This window comes from Leopardus geoffroyi, chromosome C3 (assembly GCF_018350155.1).
Source record: "Leopardus geoffroyi isolate Oge1 chromosome C3, O.geoffroyi_Oge1_pat1.0, whole genome shotgun sequence".
In the NCBI taxonomy this organism is placed as follows: domain Eukaryota; kingdom Metazoa; phylum Chordata; class Mammalia; order Carnivora; family Felidae; genus Leopardus; species Leopardus geoffroyi.
This window is the reverse complement of record NC_059338.1, coordinates 16495502-16513239: the sequence shown is the minus strand read 5'-3', so window position 1 is coordinate 16513239 and position 17738 is coordinate 16495502. Positions and strand designations below refer to the sequence as shown.

The window sequence follows — 17738 nt, the reverse complement described above, 5'->3', positions numbered from 1 at the left end:
CTAGACCTGATTGATGACTCTAGAACACATCAATCTAGAATTCTAGACTGTGAATACCTTCATCAGTGCTCACTGTTTTAATAACTATCTTAAAAATGAGCATATTTGTTTCCATGCTCTACCTGTTATCCAAAATCTTCCTGCGTGAATCAACCAAACTCAAACCCTGGTCATTTCTAAAGTTCCTTTTGGAAACTTTGTCAGTTTTATTCAATCGGATTATTTAAACTAAAATTAGTGTTTAGACTATTTATTTAGTCATTCTTTATTTTCTGGGTCCTGACTGAGGGCCAGATACTGCGATGGGTACTGAGGGTGGAATGTTGAGCACAACAGCAATGCCCTTGCAGTTATGAATCTTGCATTTTAGCAGGCTTGAGAGCCAGCGTGCCCTAGGGTCAAATGTTTACCTACTGTTTCCTAGTTCTGGGATGCTAGGGAGGCCACTTAATCTTTACCAGTTGCTTTTCTTAAAGCTTAATATATCCCCTCTTTGGATTCCAACAGCAGTTTCATTATCTTGAAACATATTATTTTCAGACAAATAAATATGAGATGTATTTCAACAAAGATACACTTTTCCCTTGAATCATACATAAATATTCCAAAGAGCAGAATAGAGAGCATGTAGTTCTTTATGCAAAACATACATATATGTACAATCAAAATTAAAATTAATATATATTTAATAAATTAACAAATATAATGCTAGAGCCTGACAGATTTTTCGAAACCTTTATGATACTGACTATAGTACTTTTATGTCAATCCAAGAACTATTTCGTATCTACACATCCCTGTATATACTTTGAAAAAATATATGAATGTAATACTCTTGCTCCTTATTTGCCAAGGTAACTACCATATTTGGAAGCATCCCCAATTATATCCAAGGAAGAGGAAGGTTGTCGTCATCAAAACTAAGATTTTAATTCTAGATCTTAATTCCTCCCTTTGGGGCCAAAGTGCAGATACAGTGTGTGAAGTTACCCACCACTTGATATACAGGCAGCTCATTAAGTTGTTCTTTAAAATTTGTATAACCATATACATTTATATATTACACTAAGTAACTAAAGAAAGGATCTATTCTTACTGGACCCACCTCACCATCCCTCCCTTCCTATTTCTGATGTCACTACAGCACTACTGTTTCACTTGAGAGACAGGTATTGTCTAATGACAGTTCCTTCTATATTTTTCCTTTCCTGGTGCCTTCCATTTACAATTGTTTTTGCAAATGTTATTGAGGTGACTATGTTTAATGTGCTCCACTCTCTCATGACCAAAGTATGTGGTAGAAGAAGGAACAATTTATGAAAACGAAGTTCGAAAATACCATATCATCCTAACGTCTTTTTAAAAATCTCGTCACTAGAAATATAATTCCACTGACCCCTTGGTCAACATCTCTCAATGGAATTTCATCTACCCAAGTGGACCTACAGTCCAGTGACTCTATCGCCATATGTCTAAGCACCTACTGTCTTAATAGACAATGCATCTCTGTAAAGTTTTTGTTACTATTTACACAGATAAGGTATTGCTATGTGACAGTTAAGGTGTTATGCCCTAGACAGATTTTCCCCAGATGTACTGCATGAAATTGACATTTTCAAGTTTCTTCAGCAGGATATAAAGATTTCATATAAATGGAAATTTTCCATTTCCTAAGTGACATTCTAAATGCTATAACTGGCTTATACAGGTACCAGACAAGAATTTTCACATTCTAACTTAAGAAATAGGCAAGGAATCAACTGTAATAAAATGTCTATTTTTACTGATTATTTTCTGTTCATTAAAATAATCCTCCCTTGCTCAAATATGAAAATACCTAAAGTTATAAATATCCTCCTATCTCCTTACTGTCCATCTTTCCTAACCATCAGAACAATATAACAAAGAAATTAAATCAATCAGATGAGGCCTCTTCACTTCTCTCTTATATTGTACATAAAATACAAGAAATACAGCAGAGAAAAAAGTTCTGGTAATGATTTGCTAGAAATCGATATGCTTTCATTTATAGTATTTAGCAGTCATTCCTAATTATCTTGCAAATCCTGCTGAAAGGAAATTTAACTCACAGAATTGGTAATATTAGCCTCCTTTCCATTTTATGGTACGGCTAACACACCAGTGAGTGTTTCACTTTCAATGATCCCCCTTCTTGGGGAAGCCCTCATACACAAGGACCCGGAGTCCTGTCCCTCCAGCCATAACTGACTGATACAAGAGCAGATGCCTGGCCCAAGGTAAGGCAATTATGTTCTTTTTCTCAGATATTAGAATTTTGAAAAAAAAAAAAAAAAACAAGGCAAAAACACTGAGGGTAATAACATCTCAGGCTTATTAAAGGCAGCATAATAGAGGTTGTGTCTCTACATCTCTGTTCCTGATATGGAATGGGCTTCCCGACCACCTGAACGACATAACAGCTTGACCATTCAGTTCTTCCCAGCATCTTATGCCATAACTCCTGCCAGACATCCAAATTATATTTCACTCTAGTTGTTTAGCATAGTAAGAGTAAATTCTCCTTGTTAGTTACCAAAAAAGGAAATTTAGTCACAGTTTTTCAAGGATCAAAATGTTCCTTTTTTAAATCACTATTTCTTTTTCTTTAGAGCGTTAATATTGCTCAAAGAGATCTGTAGAAAGAGATAAACCTCTAAGAATGCCAAAGTACTGTTTTATAAGATCCCTTAGCCTCATCTGAATGTTTGTTTTAATAATACTCTCATAGTATAAACATAAGTGGAATTTTTCAAGTGTTTATTTATTTATTTATTTTTAATTTTTTTTTCAACGTTAATTTATTTTTTGGGACAGAGAGAGACAGAGCATGAACGGGGGAGGGGCGGAGAGAGAGGGAGACACAGAATCGGAAACAGGCTCCAGGCTCTGAGCCATCAGCCCAGAGCCCGACGCGGGGCTCGAACTCACGGACCGCGAGATCGTGACCTGGCTGAAGTCGGACGCTTAACCGACTGTGCCACCCAGGCGCCCCTTCAAGTGTTTAAATCCAAAACATATTTTCCTGTAGATTCATTGAGTTTTGTTGTCATTAATTTAACAACACACTTTTTGGCAATTTCAAATCAAGGGCTTATGCCATTATTATGTTACACAATTTCCTGTTGTAATTATGTTCATAGGGCATGACTGAGCTGGAATCGCCCTCTCTTATCATGATTTCTGGAAATAATCAAAATATTTCTACTATAATAACAGTGATAACATGTAATAATATTATTTAAATTATTGATATGTGAAGCAAGAAAAACTCCTGTCTCCAGATCCCTAAGCTTAAACTTTTAATTTTTTATGTTGCTGATTCTTTCTCTTCCTCTTTTTCTCCTTCTCTCTCAGCCTGGCTCTTTAAAATCTGCACCATTTTTCAAGAGAAAGAAAGTAATTTCATCATTGGCCAACGAGATCTCTCTCTCTCTCTCTCTCTCTCTCTCTCTCTTCTCTGTGAGGGTGTCTCAGAGTCCTTTGGAGGCTTATCTCATGCACTAAATCTACAGACAACTTGTATTATAGCATCTCTTACAATGCCTCGTTGTGGGATTTCATTCACTGAATTTTTTAAATAATTGTGGATTATTCAAGTGCGGAATGATCATTGTAAAACATCTAAAAAGTAGAGAGCTAGGGGTGCCTGAGTGGCTCAGTCGGTTAAACGGTCGACTTTGGCTGAGGCCATGATCTCACTGTTCGGGAGTTCGAGCCCCACATCAGGGTCTATGCTGACAGCTCAGAGCCTGAGGCCTCCTTTGGATTCTGTGTCTCCCTCTCTCTCTACCCCTCCCACTTTGCTCCATCTCTTTCTCTTTCAAAATTAATAAATACATTAGAAATATTTACCGGGGCACCTGGGTGGCTCAGTTGGTTGAGCATCCAACTTTGGCTTAGGTCATGATCTCGAGGTCTGTGGGTTCAAGCCCTGCCTGGAGCCTGCTTTAAATTCTGTGTCTCCCTCTCTCTCTGCCCCTCCCCTGCTCATGCTCTGTCTCTCTCAAAAGTGAATAAATGTTAAAAAATTATTTAAAAAAATATTAAAAAAAATAAAAAGCAGAGAGCTAAAATAAATAAGTGGATAAAGTCTAAATAAATCATAGAGAATATAATGAAAATCATACATGATTCTCCCACCAGAGACAAAAACTAGTAATATTTTTGTGAATTTCTATTCATGGTAACTCAGGATTGTTCTTTATGAAGTCTGGCTGTGGTTCAGATGTCCACCAAGCTGTACCTCCACTTTCTTTAGCAACACAATTTCCACCTGCTAGCTAATAGCCACATTAGTGGCTAAGGACTAAGGACTTCATTAGTCCACATTAGTGGACTAAGCCTAAGGACATCATTTTGCATGTTCTTTGTAGCTCCGTGGGGTCATGTGGCTCAATTATAGCCAATGAGATGGGAGCAGATGTGCTTCTTCTTGGTCACACTTCTGAAAAGGAATGAGCATCCTCCCCTGTCCTTTTCCCCTCTTCCCTCTGTCTAGGTGTCAGCGAGAACTGGTTCCTTGATCCTCAAAATGGAAGCTTCATGTAAAAGAAGGAAAAACTGCTCCAAAAGCTCTGAATTGCCTCCTTCCAAACTATTTATTTGAGAAGGAGGAAAAAGGTCTGTCTTAAGCTGCTAGATCTAAGATCCCTATGTTATTAAACTTTAGACTATGTTCGATCCAAGGCAGACATCTGTACCGGAAGCGGTGTGCCGCTCTTCCACACCCTAGAGTAGACAGTACTGGCTTAGCAGTGGATCAGGACACGGATTGTTGAGCCCTGGAAGTTGGTTGTGATAAGGTGGAAAGCAGACTGTATGCCAACAAAGCAAATAGTTCTTTATATGGATAAAAGGAAACCTTATACCAAGTTGCTGGAGAGAGGGTAAAACTGAGCACAGGACCAATAAACGACAGACTATAGGTTTCAGAGCTGTATCTAGGGAGAAATGGGGAAATATTGGCCAAAGGGTACAAACCTCCAATTATAAGATGAAGAAGCTCTGGAGACCTAGTATACGGTTTGGTGATGATAATTAACGGGACAGTGTTGTATACTTGAAAGTCACTAGTAGAGTCGATCGGAAATAGAAATGGTAAACATGGAATGAGGGAGTGTTAACTAATACTACGGAATCATTTTGCAATATATAAGTGTGTCAAATCAACAGAAATACAGCTTAAACCTACTCGATGTTTATGTCAATTATATCTCAATGAGGCTGGAAGAAAGAAAAAAAAAAAAAAAAAAGGAGACGCCTGGACAAGCATCCTGTTCTACAAGGCTATTACTCCAATAAACCCACTTTTAAAACAGAATAAAAATACAATTCAGTAACATCACAGGTCGAACAACACCCAACTATAAATTACCTAATGACAATTACAGCATTAACACTGTAATTAGTGTAATTAAAAATTAACACTAAAGAGGAAAAAAAAAACCTCTATCTAGACACAATTTGCACTGATGGCTCCTTTCACATGGAACTGACGGGAAAGCAAATTGAATACACCTACCAAGTTGTGGAGGGCTTTTTATTGCCAGGGAAAGCACAACCTGGTTTAAAATGTCTGTAATTGTTTGACTCCTAGAGCAACGCCTGTGCCCCCAAACTGTGCAAACTGTGCAGCCCTCAAGGAGGGCACATTTTCCAATGCACGCTTCAAACGTGGCCATAAAGGAAAATGGACAAAGGGACCAGAGAAGAAAATGGGCAAAGGAGTTTCTCTGGAGAGCAGAACAAGAAATAACCAAGCACATTTTGCAATGCTAATACTTGCTCAGCAGGATTTGATTATTGCTATGGGCAAGTGCCTGCTCTGTGTTCTCTTTATTCGCTTTTCTGAATGAGATTTTTAATTGAAGTTATCTTGTTCTTTCTCCATTATTGTTTAATGTGCAGAGAGAAGGAGAAGATAACTTATCTATTGGTTTGTAGGTCACCAAAACACCAAGAACCATGTACTGACTTAGTGGAAAGAACCAACAAAGAGGTTGGCATTTTAGAAGTAGTAAGTGGATAAGGCTTGAACTGTTATCCAGGGAGGAGATTGTGTGGGTTCTAGGTGTGGTAAGAGGAAAACAGATGGCTATTAAGGTAGTCATAGGGGTGGGTTAAGGTACAGACTGCTAGTTGTTCCCTGATATACATCCTTTCCTTCTTTAGAAATGGAACTCTTGAGTTTTAGCTGGGTATATAACCACACCGACAGAGTTCTCACTTCTAGATTCCCTTGCAGCTTTGTGTGGACATGTGACAAAGTTCTAACCAAGCTGGTATAAGCTGAAGTGATGCCACTTCCTGGTTAAACCTCTAAAATCTATTCTGGGCTTACCCATTTTTCCCTGAGATCTGAGAGATGGTGTGGATCATACCGGTCACTGGAGAGTCTGGGACAGAAGTCTTAAGTTGAATACGGCAAGGCAGCCGATCAGCTCCAGGGCCCTTACCTTGGAAGTGAGACATGAAAGAGAAACATCATTTAAGCTACTTTTTCTTCCTTGCAGCATATTAACCTACAATCAAACACTATGGTCTTTTCTAAGTTTTCATCATCAATCATGTTCCAAACCAACACGCACAAAGAAGGATTGAAGAATCCTAATGAGGATTCTTCCTCATTAGAAGGTAGGGGAGGAGAAAGGATTGGAATATTTACAGATTCTTGGTTTTGTTTTTGTCACATACACAGTTAACATGTAGTTTTGTGCTAATTTTGTTTTTTACTCACAGTTCCCCAAGTTACTGAAAAAATACTTTTAGCACCTTTATTCTGCATGACAAATTACTGCAGAATAGTGGCAATCACTGAATAGAAGTTGACTTTTGTGGAAACGTCACTGAAGCAGTGAGAAGCTGTCTGCACAGATCACTGGTTGGTAGATCATGGGGTCTTTGGGCCAAAGGACAAATAGCATGGGAGAGGCAGGAAATGTTTTAACTGTCTTAATGTAGGCAGTCAAGCTTGCTATTTCCTGAAGTGATGCATAGAAATGAACAATCTTTTTTCTCTTTTTGTATCAACCTTAAACTTAATAAAATTTCTTCCAAAGCTGATTTTCCTAAAGTCTTAATGTTCTACGTTATGAGTTTTCATTGCTCTTCTTCTCTGGCTCCATGGTATTTTAGTGGAAATTCGGGAGTTACTAATCTGTCTCTGCTGCTACAGTATAAGATGCACTGAGGAGAAAATTTTTGTCTGTCTTGTTTTTAGCATCATCTCCAATCATAGAAACTGGCCCAGAGTAAGTCTTCAGTAAATATTTGCCTACTGAATAAATGAAATCAATCAATCAATCCATTAATTTAGGAATCATTAACAAGTTGCCATTTTATGATAGATGTCCCTTCTTAATATTTTTCTCTTGAGTTGACATCCACATATACTGTAAGCAAAGTCAGATGAGTAATATGAATTAGCCAGAAAATTGGGGTGTTAAAAGAGAGTAATTCCACAATCATAAAAACTAAAGGCAGAGTCTGATGTGAAACATTTAGGAAGAAAAAGAAAAAAAAAACTTTGGCCAAATGTAGTATACAGTTACTCATCACTATGTTTTCCTTTACTGATTTCCACTAAGCATTTTTTGAATGCATATTAGATAAGAATGTTCTCAACCTTACAAAAACCCCATAATTTTATAGATCTCAGAGTTGGTATGTTAGTTTCTTTCTTTTCTTCTGCTGTAGTGAAAGTTAATGAACATAAACTCAAAACTACCTCACAATGGTCCACAATGAATGCAGACATAATAGCCCAATGTTAAGCACTTTGTGACCAAACTTGGTCTCCATCTGTCCTGTTTTAAGTCATTTCTACAGCCAAAAATATGAATGAACAAATAGCCCTTCTAAGAATGCTCTCTAGATTAACGGATGTTGGCTTTATCAGATGGATAAGAGAAAGTAAATTTCAAGCTAATGAGTGGTCAAAGAAATATTTTCCCTTCCACTGTTCCTTAGGAACAACATTTAAAATATCAGGGAGAATGGCATCTGAAAGCTCAGGTCATAACATCTATAACCAGAGAAAGGAAGTAGTGGAGATATTATTCCTTAATGATGATCTTGTTAATTAAAATACATATCCAGATCGAGCCATCCATGCATAAGGCACTGTGATAATGCACCCTTCTAATCCATGCTAAAGTTTGTAACAGGTCATCTGTCTACATTAATCATAACCTTTTGTTTTTAATTTCTCAAAACTTTTTAGCATTTCTTCACCAACTGTCTCTACCCAAATATTAAAAAATTTACTAAACTATACAAGTTCAAAGACAAACTAATTCACATGTAGTATTTTTAAAGATGAAAAATATTAAGCCTTGGATTAAATTGAAGAATTTAGAATTTGGGATTTATGATTGCCTAGACTTGGGATCTAGAATGTCTCATTTAACTTCACGGTAGCCAATAAGTCCTAGTTTTATATAGACCAAAGTGACCTTTCAAGCATCACATTGATGTAAGTAGAAAAATGCTCTTGAGCTACAGTATTTTCTGGATAATGTTTGGTGTATTCCTGTGGACAGCTCTCAGTGGTGTCTACAGGTTTTCACTCAGCACCGACCCCAGGACAAATCGCTGTGTTAGCTGACTTTGTTTCAGACACCCCAGCAACCTCTCTCTTTGCCCTGTTCTCATTTCGCCTTTAGCCTTAGGCCCTCAGTATGTGCAGTTTGTCTATCAAAACCTGCTCTCCGGAAATGATCAGAAGCACATTCGCACTAAAGAATATTCGACACATAGCAGTTTCAAATGTGAGCTATTTCAGGTCGTTCTGAATTTAAATGCACAAAAGTCAAAAACATCAAGTTTGTACTGAAATGCCTACAATATAATTTCAGTTTTCAGCAAATGTTATCCTTGCCCTTCCAGGCCTCTTGCCCCGGCCTGCCCCTCCTCTCATTGGTGGGAGGGTCAAGTGTCTGGGTTTGTGTTTGAAGAGTATGAGGGTGTGGCATGTCCATATATGCGTGTGTCTGTGTCTGTGTATGTTAGGGACGTGTGTGCATGTCTGTATGTCTGTTTTTGCAGGGTGTGGGATATGAGGGTGTGTGTGTGTTTAAAGTTACCGCGAACTTGAGGGGAGGGCTTCTTAGACACGTGCGATCACACCATGTAGATCCACCACCTTTGTATCTTATAGTTTGTTTTAATTTTTTTTAGGTTTACTTATTTATTTTGAGAAAGAGAGACAGAGAGAGAGAGAGAGAGCGCGCGTGCGAGCATGCGGGGAAGGGGCAGAGGGAGGGACACAGAGAATCCCAAGCAGGCTCCACGCTCAGCACAGAGCTGGACGTGGGGCTTGATCTCACAAACCATGAGATCCGGACCTGAGCCAAAATCCAGAGTCAGATGCGTAACTGACTGAGCCACCCAGGCGCCCCACCACTTTTGTATTTCAAAGCTTCTTCAATCTTCATATACATCCTGAAAAACAGTAAGAAAATATTTGGCTAATATTCCACATTAGGAAAGATATTGAAAAGTGATGATGCATAAATGCTTCTAATTCTTTTTTTTTAAGTTTTTAATTTTGAGAAAGAGAGAGAGAGAGAGAGAGAGCATGCACATGCAAGCAAGGGAGGGGCAGAAAGAGAGAGAGTGAGAGAGATGGGGAGAGAATCCCAAGCAGTCTCTGCAGAAGCAGACACAGGGCTCAGTTGTGGCCTGCACCTAGATCAGGGGTCAGATGTTTAACCGACCAAGCCACCCAGACACCCCTAAATGCTTGTAATTCTTAAAGGGAATAATTTTGACATTCTTCGGGCTCCTTCGTTTCATGTCATCAGGTCTACATCTTGTGTGAAACGGAACAAAGGCAAAAACAGCTTTATTACCTAATATTTCCGTTGTAATTTAAATTCACTTCTTTCAGTAACACATTCTTGGGATTAGTAACTTCCTCCGGACATTTCAAGAGAAAACGTTTGCCCCCACATCTCCACTGCCCTGTTTGAACCTTCAGTTGCTGTGCCATGTGGAGCCCTCTACGGGACACCATCCCTCCAACCTAGACCTCCTTCTCCGAGTGCCCTCGTGAACGGGTCACCAAGCGATGTCTGTCTGGTGTGTGTGTTCGGGAAGCTTTGTCAGCACAAGCAGCTGCGGAAATGCTGGTAGACCTGTCAGACACGAGGGGACTGTCACAGAAAATGTAAGGAGGTCCGTGAGGGACTGGCAGCTCTGTGGGCTCAGCATTCACCTCAGAAAAGAAGAAGGGGCTCGATCTGCAGACATGTTTATGATTTTCTCATTAGGTGTCACAGGCAACCCAAGCTCTTCCAGAATATAGGAACATATTGAGAAGTAGGTGTTCAAATTTTAACCAGTAACAGCTGAGATAGAATATAAAGAGAGATGGGCGCCTGGGTGGCTCAGCCAGTTAAGTGTCAGACTTCCGCTCAGATCGTGATCTCAAGGTTCCTGGGTTTGAGCCCTGTATTGTGTTCTTTGCTGACAGCTCAGAGCCTGAAGCCTGCTTTGGATTCTGTCTCCCTCTCTCTCCCTGTCCCTCCCCCGCTCACATTCTGTCTCTCTCTCTCAAAAATAAGTAATAAACGTTAAAAAAATTTTTTTTTAAAGGAAAAGAAAATAAAAAGATGGCAGAGCAAAAGGCACACAGTAGAAAGAGTTTCAGATTAAAACTACACTGGATTTAAATCTGGGATCTTCCATTTACAGGATGGATGACCTTATGCAAATGATCTAACTTCTATTAGGCTCAGTTTCCTTATCTGGAAAATGGGCATAAACATTTACTTTACGCAGCTCTTGGAAAGGACACATGAGTTAATATTTTTAAGGAACTAACTCAGGTACCTATATTTTTAGGCTTTCTTTTTTTGTTAAATGTTTATTTATTTGTTTTGAGAGAGACAGAGGGCAAGCAGTGTAGGGGCAGAGAGAGAGAGGGAGAGAGAGAATCCCAAGCAGCCTCCATGCCCAGCATGAGCCCAACGTGGGGCTTTATCTCACGACCGTGAGATCATGACCTGAGTCAAAATCAAGAGTCAGATACTTAACCAAGTGAACCACCCAGGCACCCCTACAGGTTTTCAATAAATGATTGAAAATTATTTATTACTGGACGACAACCACAAGTCGGCAGCAAACACTCAGCTTAGTTCTCTGTTATCATTGCCGTCATGAGCTTTTCTCATCTGTGTTATTGGGTTTTTGTCTGTTTCTTAAATTCTGTGGCTTATTCATGTTTGTATTCCCAGGTGCTACTGTACTATCCTGAAAATGATAATAAAAATAACAAACAAACTTTACTGGATATAATTTGCCAGGCCCTCTTCTAAGTACTTTAACTTTTTAAATTCTCACGAGAATCCTACTAGGTAGTTACTACAGTTATCCTCAATTTGATGATGAGACATTACCTAAGTTGTCCATGATCACGGAGCCAAATAAATTTCAAAGCCTGGATTCCAAACATGGACATCTGGGGCCAGACCCTGGCTTTAGACCAGCAGGCGATTACACTGGCGAGGAAAGGAAATCCAAATAAGGTGGAGGGTGCCACCCAGTGATAAAGCCTTTGAATAGCAGTGCATTAACCAGAAGTCTGAGGAGATGGGAGCAAGTTATACCAGAAATCCAGGCAAGAAGGCTCCAGAGTGGTGCCTGAGGTTGAACAGCATTTGATGACACTAACAAACTGAGCCTGAGATGGGAGTTGTAAATTTGGAAGGAATATTTGATTTATTGCATTTGTTTACTTGGTATCTATACCTAGACCGCTGATTAAAAATGCTTTGAAAATAGGTACTGTCACCATGAACCAAAATACATTTAAAAGAGCTGACAAATAGATGTTCCAGGTATCAGTGAACTGCCACCATGCAATGCCTCATTTATTTCTGTGGCTGCAGGAAGCATATTAAGTAACAGTAGATCTCGTTTTCTGATCGAAAGATTCATTAAAGCCAGTTGGCATTAGACTCCGGGAGGTACTTAATATGTATTGATTAATAATTAATGAATAGAAGTGTGAGTGGGTCAATGGGAATGAGGCTATCGGACAGTGGTGTAAAAGCGATTAGACACTAAAATCCGGAGCCACTGCTGTGACCAGGGAAGTGTTTAACTGTTCTCTAGTGAGGGAGTTGTTTTCTGCTCAGGTACTGTCAGCAAGTTATTCGGTCAGCCTCAAAGCCAGAAGCTCATAAAACACGTCTCGGCACCATGGTCCTTCTGGAATGGCTTCAATATGAATTGGGAGCGGGAGCAAGGCAGAGAACTGTAGCATCAGAAACCAAAGCAGCCCTTCCCTGATAGTATGGAAGTCACAGCAGGCATTTAAGAAAATGCACCCTCTGGAGAAATACAGTGAAATGGAGAAAATAAGATTTAGCTGTTAACAGTAACATGGACCCTGTTACACATAAACATCTGTTGCCTCTCAGAGAGTTTTGCCCGGGTCAGTTAGTCCTCATGTTGACATTAGCATTCTTAGGAATATATTGAGCACTTACCTGTATCTGACACATCAGGTGTCTTCCCCAAAACGTTCTCATTTAATCATGACAGATATCCTGCCATACAATTATCCTAGATGAAGAAACCAAAGTTCAGAGAATGCAAGTAGTCTGACTAAGGTCACCCAGCCCAGAGTACGAAAATCAGGATTGGGATGTCCCAAAGACTCTGACTGAATAGGCATTCATTGTACAGGTACTTGGTAAATGCAAAAGGCAAAATATAAGGGCAAAAGTTGAAGGACGATAAAGGGAAAGACAAAGAAGGAAAGGGAGGCTGGGATAATATCACTGATTGTTTGCTGATAAGCTGAGCACAGTAGTAGAATACAGGGAATCCAGAGAAATGTGTATCTAACCTGTCCAGAAATCTCCTTCACTGAAACATCTAAGACTTCCAATAAGGCTTTAGAAAAAACTGGACTGCCATCCAAGGATAAATTCTGTAAGGAGAGTCTGAACTATTGATTTAAAAAAAAAAAAACAATTGGAATCTCAGCAATAATGATACAAATTCAACATTTGCACTAAGTAATTACCTACCTGCCTAAATAAATAACTACATAAATAAGGAAAAGAAACTAGAGCCCATAATACTTCTATAAAATAAATTTGGGGTTGGGCATATATTTAATACAACCTGGGAAGTTCACTTCTGTGAATCTGTCCAAAGACATGCTCTTTAAAACTAAGACATCTTTCCTGCATTGAAGTGTTTGGCATAATTTATTTATAATAGTCTGTGAAGATTACACTTAAAAGGAAAATGTTTATAATTAACATTGGCAGATAATACATGGAGCATCCAGTTAAATTTGAATTCCAGATAAGCAACAATTTTTTCAGTAAAACCATTTCCCTTGCAATATTTTAGACATACTTACACACACACACAAATTCAGTCCATCTGAAATTCAAACTTAATAGAGCATCCTATATGTTTTATTTGCTAAAGGTGATAGTCTTAATTATGATATAATGTTAAGTTGAAAGGAAGCAGGATACAAAATTTTATATACAGCTGGATTTGAGATAGGTTTAAAAAAATTCATCATTTGGTATTCTTACATTGTTTACCTTTTAAAATTTTTTTCTTACTTCCATTTATGCTTTAATTAATGTTTTACTATTTAAACTTAATGAAAATTTCTTCTTGAGAAAAAGTCCAAACCCACCAGTATTTTGAAGGTTATACTTACAGAGTGGAAGACCCCTCTCCATGGGACGGTTAACTCACTGAATAGGATCTTTACTGCTTTTTAGTAGTTTGTTAAATATACAATGAATGAATTTGTGTGTGTGTGCGTGTGTGTGCGTGTGTGTGTGTGTGTGTGTGTGTGTGTGTGTGTGTGTCTGCGTGTGTGAAAGAGAGAGAGACATGTATATGCAGGCATTTATATGTCTCTGTGTATATGTGTGTGTGTATGTATGTAGACAGAGAGAAAACAGATTATGCTATAGTAATTCAAAATATAATCACCTTTTGTCAGTCCTATCTTGATCTCTAGATACTTCAGTTATGGGCATGGAAAGTAGCATTTCTCAACTCAACTCCAATCATGGAAAGAAAAGGAAACTCCTAGTGTGATTTTAGGCCAGGTTCTCTACATGCAACAGGAGGGAATATAACAATGTAACAAACAAAAAATAACAGCAACAGAAACTGCCTTTCAGTTGATCTCTGCGAAACAAGCATGCTAATTTGTAGTCTCTCCATATGCACACCCGCCTCATTATAACCCACTCTCCACACTGCAGTGGCCAAAATGTAAACCTCTGCTTAAAATCCTTCCAACAATTCCATCACTCTCTGCATACAGACCTCTTCTTATCACAGCCTATAATTAGGGTGACTCAGGGACCCAGTGGCCACCTGTTGTTTCAGTGTAATCATTGGTAGTGCTTCCCTTTTAATCTCAAACGCGATCCAGTCTGACAATAAACTACATAGTTACCGTTCCCTGTTCTGGCTCTTCTCTTTTCCTACCCTCTTTACTCTGAGGCCATCACATACTGGTGTCCCATTCTCCTTTGTAACTCAAAACCTCTTCAAAGGCTCTCTCTGCTGCTCTGAAATACTCTCCTGCCCCCTACTGCTACCTCCTCCCTGCCCCGCCCTGCTAATGCCTCCTTAAAGCGATTCAGCATTCATATTTTAGTTCAAATATCACCTTCTTTCCAGACAATCTATTCTTTTTACCCTAGACTAGGTGTAGTTCTCCTATTATTTATTCTCATAGCACCATACACCTCTCCACTCATCACAGAGTGGTAAGACATCTATTTGCAAGATTATTTGATTAGTGACAACATTTTCTATCTTACTGTACGTTCCATGGGTATAGGGACAGGTTGGTTTATTATTGCTCGTTTCTTTTGTTTTGTTCAAGCCATTGTATCCAGTCCCCATAATTGTGCCTAGTATGGTATTGGGGCTTGATGATTATTTATTGGACTAATGGCTGAAGGTGCTGCACAACCTTTTGAAGAAAGAGCACACACGACCTCACCTATCTCAGTATGCCACTTCAAGGTGATGCATCGTGTTCATCATCAAAGGGCTCATCATGTTGGTTTGACTCTTTGTGAGGTTATCAGCCAATCGTACTCATTTCCTACATCTGTTATTTCAAACACGTGTGTGAAAACAGATTAAAATTATCATTTTTTTTGTTTAATAACTAGAATACATTTACAAGGCAATTAGCAAACTCATTCTGCCTTTTGTGAACATCTCTTATTCCGCCCAATTCATGTTAGCTTGTTAGAGAATAGAACCTTCACATTCTGCTCTCTTTACTAAAGCACTTATATCTTAGTTCTACAAGTAAATATATAGTTAATGTTTAATAATTATCCCAGTCCTTATGTTTCTGTGTCTCCAGATGCTTTTGCCAACTAGTTTGGTTTTAAATAGTGTCTGGTGGTCTTTGATTTTTCTCTCTTTATGTTCTATTTTTATGGAAAGATCCTGGAAGATTCAAACTTTGCTGCAGTCACCAGCTTCTCAGATACCCTATATGTTTAAATTCTGTTGCGTGACCAGTGCCCAGCTCCCCATGTATCCAATGTTACATACCCCATTTTACATAGGTTGTTATGAACTAATCAATGAAAAGTTTAAAACATAATAATAATAATAATAATAATAATAATAATCTTATATATATATTATATAGTATACATGTGTTAAGTGCTTACCATGTGATAGACAGTCTTCTAAGTGCCTTCCATGTATTAACTCAGGTCTATATCAAGAGGACCATAAAAATGCAAAATGTAACAGCGTTTCTAAAGCAATTAGCTCGGAACAAAGAAAAGTCATTATGAAAACACAGATACCGTGCTTTGGGGGAAGAATGCCAAGTCCTTGGTTCAGAGGGAGAGAAATAAGGCAACTGAATGATTTTAAGTACATTTTACACTTTGGGTTCATGCTAGGTTTCAGGATGGTTAATGTTTGGACTCTAACATCAATATTCTTTAATAGACACTTAGGACATGGGTATTGGATGATGCCAATAAACAGATACCTCCCTGATGCCACTGTCTTTGGAATAAAGTTCCCATAACTGAAAGTCCTGCCAAGTAGATTAAAAAGCATTGTATAAGATACTCCAACTCCTTCTGATACAGACCCAAGATTGGACCAAAGTCTTTCTTCACTAGAAAATAAGAAATCTCCTCAACAACTTTACAGCGCTCACTTTAAATGTGAGAATTCTTCACCTCAATGAGAGGAAGATGTCATCTATATGCTCCTGAAAAAAGAATCCTGACCATGATATGAACAGAATAAACTTGACTGAAAGTCTATCTATATACAACATTATGAAGTACTGAATGATTTTATTTGTGACAAATTTTTAAAGGATATAATATTTATACACTCAAATAACTTGCCTTTTCATATAGTCTTCTTAGCTTTGCTTAGCTACTAGTGAACACCCAAATTTTACTAACTCAACCATCTTTTCCATCTTGATGAGAGCCTCAGAAACTATTCACTCTGAGGTTTTGGTCTGATAAGTTTTACTCAAAAACATAACTGCTTTTAATTGGTTTGGTGCTGTTAGAGAGATGTAAAAAGTGAAATCAGCATTAGGTATTGATCTCACAGTTAATTAACTTTTATCTTGAAGTTAGTATCTCCCTAATTAATGATGTGCATGCTAATAAAGAAAGATGTTCTCTGTAACAGATGTGTATTTGATTCTCCTACATTTTCACTCTGAGGGAAGAACCTGCTAAATGTTAAATTCCTTTCTTTTGGTTTCAAAATCACCCCTAATCTCATTACTCATTTCACTCCTATAAGTGAACATATTTATTCTTCACTGAAGTCTCTATATATTCTGTAAGCTATATATCACAATACGTAGAGATTCATGGTTCTTTCGATCTTTCTTTATGTAACATATCCTTTATTCTTCTAAGGGGAATCTGGATCTCTACCCCATTTTTCTGAAACTTAATTGTAATTCATAAAAACATATTAAAGTTTACTTTTTTCTATAACCTCAAGATCTTATCAATGTTTCAAATATGTTACTCATAGATTTAATTTAAAATTTAAAAATATATTTATTTCTTTATTTTGAGAGAGTGAGAGAGAGAGAGAGCAAGCAGGGGAGGGGCAGAGAGAGAGGGAGAAAGAGAATCCCAAGCAGGCTTTGTGCTGTCAGAGCAGAGCCTGATGCAGGGCTTGATCCCACAAACCATGAGATCTGAGACGAAATCAAGAGTAGGTCACTTGACCAACTAAGCCACCCAGGCACCCTTTTTATTTAAATTTTGATGAGAAAATAATCACTGATTTTTAATAAATATATTATTTATGAAAAAAACAACTATCTGTGTTTCTAAGACATGCACCAAAACATATATATTGAATATCCCACTACTTTTAAGTAGTGACTCATGGCAGATTGTGTTATTCATTGCTTTTGTTGGCAAAGAAAGAGATCAAGGTTCTTTAGAGATACTTGTTCATGTCTCGCTGTAGCCTAGCTTTTGAGTTGCACATATTATGAAACACTTAATTCAGCCTCAAGATATGAAATCTTGTTACACTTGGGTTTCTTTAATAATAAAGCTCATTGAAAGTTGTGGATAATAGGTATATTCACAGTGCTGATGGTCTTGGAGGCTACTCCATAGTTATATATCAAATTACAATAATACCGGGGCGCCTGGGTGGCGCAGTCGGTTAAGCGTCCA

At 38.2% G+C, this 17738-nt stretch overlaps 1 long non-coding RNA gene across 1 annotated transcript; it reads left to right on the top strand.

Moving 5' to 3' along the window:
• Positions 1–6773: 6773 nt before the first annotated feature.
• On the top strand, positions 6774–15984 carry LOC123585569. Its single transcript, XR_006706289.1, has 3 exons — positions 6774–6901; positions 14909–15051; positions 15765–15984. It is a non-coding gene; the product is annotated as an uncharacterized LOC123585569 (long non-coding RNA).
• The last annotated feature ends 1754 nt before the right edge of the window (positions 15985–17738 follow it).